General features: G+C 44.0%; 1 long non-coding RNA gene across 1 annotated transcript; it reads left to right on the forward strand.

The window, feature by feature from the left end:
* Nucleotides 1-534: 534 nt before the first annotated feature.
* On the forward strand, nt 535-5666 carry LOC140408895 (uncharacterized). The gene is made up of 2 exons (XR_011940233.1): nt 535-1072; nt 4941-5666. It is a non-coding gene; the product is annotated as an uncharacterized lncRNA (long non-coding RNA).
* The last annotated feature ends 419 nt before the right edge of the window (nt 5667-6085 follow it).

Below are 6085 nucleotides of genomic sequence, written 5' to 3' on the forward strand. Positions count from 1 at the left end.
CGTTCCACTCAGACTGTTTCAACAATGACTCCACCTTGCAGGGTTGCGATCTCTCATTTGGAGATTCCATCTTCCTGGGTCCTCTGACTACACAAACTTCACTTTACGAGCACAATTTCAAATATTTGGCACTGCCAAGCAGAATGCCATTGTTCCAAAAGGGATTCTTTGCCCCAATGGTCAACAGGGCAGTGTCAACAACCTTCAGCTGCTTTCTCAAATTGTGCCCATTCAACTAGAAGGTCCGCGCCCCCTTCCCCGCAGCTCGCTCTTTAATTTGGAGCCTAACTTGGGGGTCACAATAGTAATCTTTATTGTCACAAGTAGGCTTACATTAACACTGCAATGAAGTTACCGCAAATAGCCTCTAGTCGCTAAATTCCAGGGCCTGTTCAGGTACACGGAGGGAGAATTCAGAATGTCCAAATTACCTAACATCACGTCTTTCGGGACTTGTGGGAGTAAACTGGAGCACCTGGAGGAAACCCACGCAGACAAACTGAGAATATGTAGGCTCCGCATACAGTGACCCAAGCCAGGAATCGAACTTGGAACCCTGGCGCTGTGCAGCAACAGTGCTAACCACTGTGCTACCACGCCGCCCATAGATCCTGTTAAACTGTCCCTTAAGATGGGAATACCATTTGTGACCTCTCCCTGTCCCCTCCCTGGTTTGGTACCAATCCCCAGGACATTTACTCAACAATGTCACCCGATCTGAGTTTTCACACCGTTGTGCTTTCTCTCTTCTGTGCAGGCACGCAGGGCCAGTCCTCGGCATGAAGAACGAAAAATAACCGAACTGCGCAGGTACAACCAGTTCCCAGCTGGCGCATGCGCAGAAGGTCCGAGGATAATTCGGAATGGAGTTCCCCAACTCTGAACTTCAAAATAAGTATAGGTTTCTTACAGTTCTCGGTAACCAATGTCCCAGCCACATGGACCATGAAGCACTGGATCACCAAAATACAAAGAGCAAGAAATTATGAAAGTGAATTAGACAAAGTTACGCCTTTAAAAAAAAACATAACATTCCATTAGCAGATAAAGGACTGGTTTAACTCTATTACAGGTATTGATTATTCAAGAGCATTATATTTTGTTTTTTTAAAATAATTTTTATTAAAGGTTTTCATAAAATATCAATAACAAAATGAGAAAGAAAAAAGAACCCAACAGGGTTAAGTACAAAACACAATCTAAAAAAGCAACCCCCAAACCCCTCCAACCCCTCCCTCCCCCCCCGCGCCCCCCCCCCCCCCCCCCCCCCCCCCCCCGTACCTAAATAATAAATTAACATTAACACCCTGACTTAAGACAACAGGTGTATACACCCCCTCAGACCCTTCCAGTGTAAGTAACATAAACAAAAATAAAGTAACCCCCCCCCACCCCACCCCCCAAGCTGCTGCTGCCATTGACCAATGTCTAGCGTTCTGCCAGAAAGTCTAAGAACGGTTGCCACCGCCTAAAGAACCCTTGTACCGACCCTCTCAAGGCGAATTTCACCCTCTCCAATTTAATGAACCCTGCCATATCACTGATCCAGGATTCCACGCTTGGGGGCCTCGTATCTTTCCACTGAAGGAGAATCCTTCATCGGGCTACCAGGGACGCAAAGGCCAGAATTCCAGCCTCTTTCGCCTACTGCACTCCCGGCTCCTCTGCCACTCCAAATATTGCGAGCCCCCAGCCCGGTTTGACCCTGGATCCTACCACCCTCGACACCGTCCTTGCTACGCCCTTCCAAAATTCCTCCAGCGCTGGGCATGCCCAGAACATATGGGTGTGATTTGCTGGGCTCCCTGAGCACCTAACACACCTGTCCTCACCCCCAAAGAACCTGCTCATCCTTGTCCCAGTCATGTGTGCCCTGTGCAGCACCTTAAACTGTATGAGGCTGAGCCTCGCGCACCAAGAGGAAGAGTTCACCCTCCCTAGGGCATCTGCCCACGTCCCCTCTTCGATCTAAGAGCATTATATTGTTAATGATCAGTTGATTTATTTCTAATAAGTTAAATATTACATAACTCTGCCAGTGTAACTTTAACTGGCCACCAGGATGTGGAAAATGACCCAAGATAACCATCTCCCTAACTTTCGTCTCACCTTGAGACATATAACAGATTTCCTTCCCTAAAGGGCATTCGTGAATCAGATGGGTTTTTACGACAACCTACAATAGTTTTATGGCCACCACTATTGAGAGCAGCTTTCAATTCTGGATTTTATTAATTGAATTTAAATTTTACTAGCTGTCACAGAATCATTACTGTGCAGAAGGAAGCCATTCAGTCCATCATGTCTGCCCGTCTCTCCAAATGAACAATTTTCCCACGTGCCATTTCCCTCTACCCTACACATTCTTCCTTTTCAGATAACCGTCCTAATTCATTTTTCGTAGCATCGTTTGAATCTGCCTCCACCACACTCAGATAAAGCACCTTTTCGCTCCTTTTACTAATTAACTTAAATCTGTGCCCTCTCATTCACGATCATTTCACGAGCGAGAATAGTTTCTCCCTATCTGATCTGTCCAGATCCCTCATGATTTTGAACACCTCTATCCAAAATGCTTTCCGCCTTCTTTTCTCCAATGTCTCAAATATGTCATAAATGAAGTTCCTCATCCTTGGAATCATCGCCATGACTTTTTTCTGCAATCTCCAATGACTTCACATCCTTCCGGATGCCGGCTCATCTCTTGCCCTCCATGCCAACCGGTGCCAGGGGTACCTGCTGTGCTCTGGTGCTCGTGTGTCATATGAACTTGGATACAAATGTTAATTTGACCGCACATCCTTCCCTCCACCCACTATGGCCACTTTACCACCGTGTTAGCCATAGCTCAGTGTCGCATTTTCTCCTGTCAAGAGCTAGAAGGTCGAGGATTCAATCCCCACTCCAGAGATGTGAACACACAACCGAGGCCTATCAATCCACCGACGAGGAGAGGGCATAAAGGGGGGCCTGAAAGATGCCCAGCTCTCGCCAGTACTGAAGGGCCATCTCCCTGTTGGAGGTGCTGTCTTTCAAGATGAGACATCAAACAAAGACCCCCCCCCCCCCCCCCCCCCCCCCCCTCCCCTTCTGCCCCTTGGGTGGGTGTAAAAGATTCCAGGCTGGGGGCCAATATTGATCCCTCCACCTACATGACTTCTTACTGTGCCCACCCCAGTCCATTATACATCACTAAAAACAGATGATCTGGGTCATGGGATTGGGGGTAGTGTATTGAGATGGATAGAAAATTGGTTGGCAAACAGGAAACAACGAGTAGGGATTAATGGGTCTTTTTCAAATTGACAGGCAGTGACTAGTGGGTTACCGCAGGGATAGGTGCTAGGACCCCAGCAAATCACAATATATATATTAATGATTTAGATGAGAGAATAAAATGTCATATCTCCAAATTTGCAGACGACACCAAGTTGGGTGGGAGGGTGAGCTGTGAGGAAGTCGCAGAGGTCCTTCAGTGTTATTTGGACAAGTTGAGTGAGTGGGAAAATAAATGGTAGATTCCGTACAATTTGGATAAATGCGAGGTTATCCACTTTGGTAGCAAAAACAAGAAGGCAGACTATTATCTGCGTGGCCATAAATTTGGAGAGGGAAACGTGCAACGAGATCTGGGTGTCTTCATGCACCAGTCACTGAAGGTAAGCATTCAGGTACAGCAGGCAGTAAAGAAGGCAAATGGTATGCTGGCCTTCATTGCGTGAGGATTTGAGTATAGGAGCAGGGATGTCTTGCTGCAATTATAGAGGGCCTTGGTGAGACCACTCCTGGAATATTGTGTGCAGTTTTGGTCTCCTTATCTGAGGAAAGATGTTCTAGCTATAGAGGGAGTGCAGCAAAGGTTTACCAGACTGATTTCTGGGACGGCAGGGCTGACGTACGAGGAGAGATTGAATAGGATGGATTGTATTCGCTGGATTTCAGAAGAATGAGAGAGGATCTCATAACCTATAAAATACTGACAGGACTGGACAGGGTAGATGCAGGAAGGATGTTCACGATGGTTGGTGTGTCCAGAACCAGGGGTCACAGTCCGAGGATACGGGATAGACCATTTAGGATAGAGATTAGGAGAAATTTCTTCACCCAGAGACTGGTGAGCCTGTGGAATTCATTACCACAGGAAGTAATTGAGTGCAAAACATTGTATGGTTTCAAGAAGCAGTTAGATATAGCACTTAGGCCGAAGAGGATCAAAGGATGTGGGAGAAAGTGGGATTAGGCTATTGATCTGGATATTCGCCATGTTCATAATGAATGGCAGAGCAGGCTTGAAGGGCCGAATGGCCTCCTCTTTTTTCTATGTTTCTTTTCTACTATCGTATTGCAGAATGTGGGGTCTTGCTGTGTGTAAATTGGCTGCTGCGCTTTCTGCATTACAACGGTGGCCACACTTCAAAAGGTTACTTCATAAACCACTCTGGGCCATCGTGAGGTCCTGAATGCAAATCTTTTTCTTCATAATACACACACATGCAGCCGCGCACACGCTCTCCCACTCACAGATAAACAGACTGACACAAACGTGTGCAAAAACTCAAACAATCTGATTTTCAGGCACAAATCTCTGCCTCATTAACAGCCATAGAATCACCCACATAGTCATGATGGAATTTGAACTTGGCAGGTCAACCCAGAACCTGGGTCCCTGGATTACTCATCCAGCGATATTACCACTAAACCACTGTCTCCCCATTTGTAGAAACCTGCAAGTATACACCTTTGTGTATGATATTTGTGGTATGGGCAATTTGGAAAGGAGAAAGGACTTTGTCCAAAAGCTGCTGGAGCTTATGAACTTATAGGATCAACATTAGGTATGGTGTGCTTGTGATTTGAGTCTTTGTTACTTATCAAAGTAGTTTTATAACAGTCCAATGTTGAATGTTTTCTTTAATGTTTTCATTGATTCATTCTCTTAGGACCAGAAGAAATGTGATTGCTTCTGTGCAATATTTTTTACCTTATTGGGAAATCTGCTGTGAAAGTGCTTTCTTGCGAGCTCTGGTTGAGCTAATGTACTGTTTTGAAACATTTATACTAATATTACTGTAAAGTATAGCCTATTTCTGGGCATATTGGAACAAATGACAAAAGAGCATTCTGAACTACTTTTATAGACCAGAAAAAGGCTAGGTGAAAATGTATGATAGTTCGTACTCAGGATTTATGTTTAGTGTGTCTGTTTTTATCTAACCTGTTGGCTTGTAGCTAATTTAGTTTAAAAACTTTTAAGTGAATGTGCTCTGTGTCTTACTACTTTTGTTCTCTGGTTTAAATAAATATGTTTTTCATTTCCTTTGAAAATGGTTATTTGCAATCATTGCGAAAATAATTTGACATTGGACATTATTTTTGTAAGAGCCACCCTTTTGTAAAACTACATAATTGTTAAATTGATACTGTGCATTTTGGTTTTGTTCAGAGCTTGACTTGCTTATACATATGGGAATCCAGTTTGTTTATACAAACGGGAGTCCAGATTGTATGAATACGTGAGGACAGGCTAATGAGTAATGTATTTAATTTTTATTAAAGTGTTTTGCTATTTGTGTAGCATAGCCAACAAGTCTTGAACTTTTTAAAATTAAGCTAAATTTGTTTTGTGTTTTAAGCTCCTGCAAAATAAAGATTCATTTCTGTAACAACCTGGATTTGTACAGCACTTTTCATAGGAAACATCAACAGCAGCTTACCTTTGATATAACCAATTTGATGCAGATGGGGAGGCAGTTCTGTAGTGGTATTGTCACCAGACGAGTAATCCAGAGACCCAGGGTAATGCTAATGAGACCCAGGTTTGAATCCCACCATGGTGGTTGGAATTTCAACAGAATTCTAGGGGTGAGAGGCTAAAGGAAATACCTCTGAATTTATATCATATTTAAATCTACAAATGATATGTTCCTGTTGCAATGTATAAACTGGAATTTCCAGCTCCTTGGTACAGTTCAGCAAGTTTACTGCCAATCATGATGGCCTTAAGTACACACCTTGATTTCTCAAATTACTTGATCTTGCCTCGAGTGGCAAAAGTTCATGGTTGGGAAGCCAACAATTGACCCTG

This window comes from Scyliorhinus torazame, chromosome 1 (assembly GCF_047496885.1).
Source record: "Scyliorhinus torazame isolate Kashiwa2021f chromosome 1, sScyTor2.1, whole genome shotgun sequence".
Classification (NCBI taxonomy): Eukaryota; Metazoa; Chordata; class Chondrichthyes; order Carcharhiniformes; family Scyliorhinidae; genus Scyliorhinus; species Scyliorhinus torazame.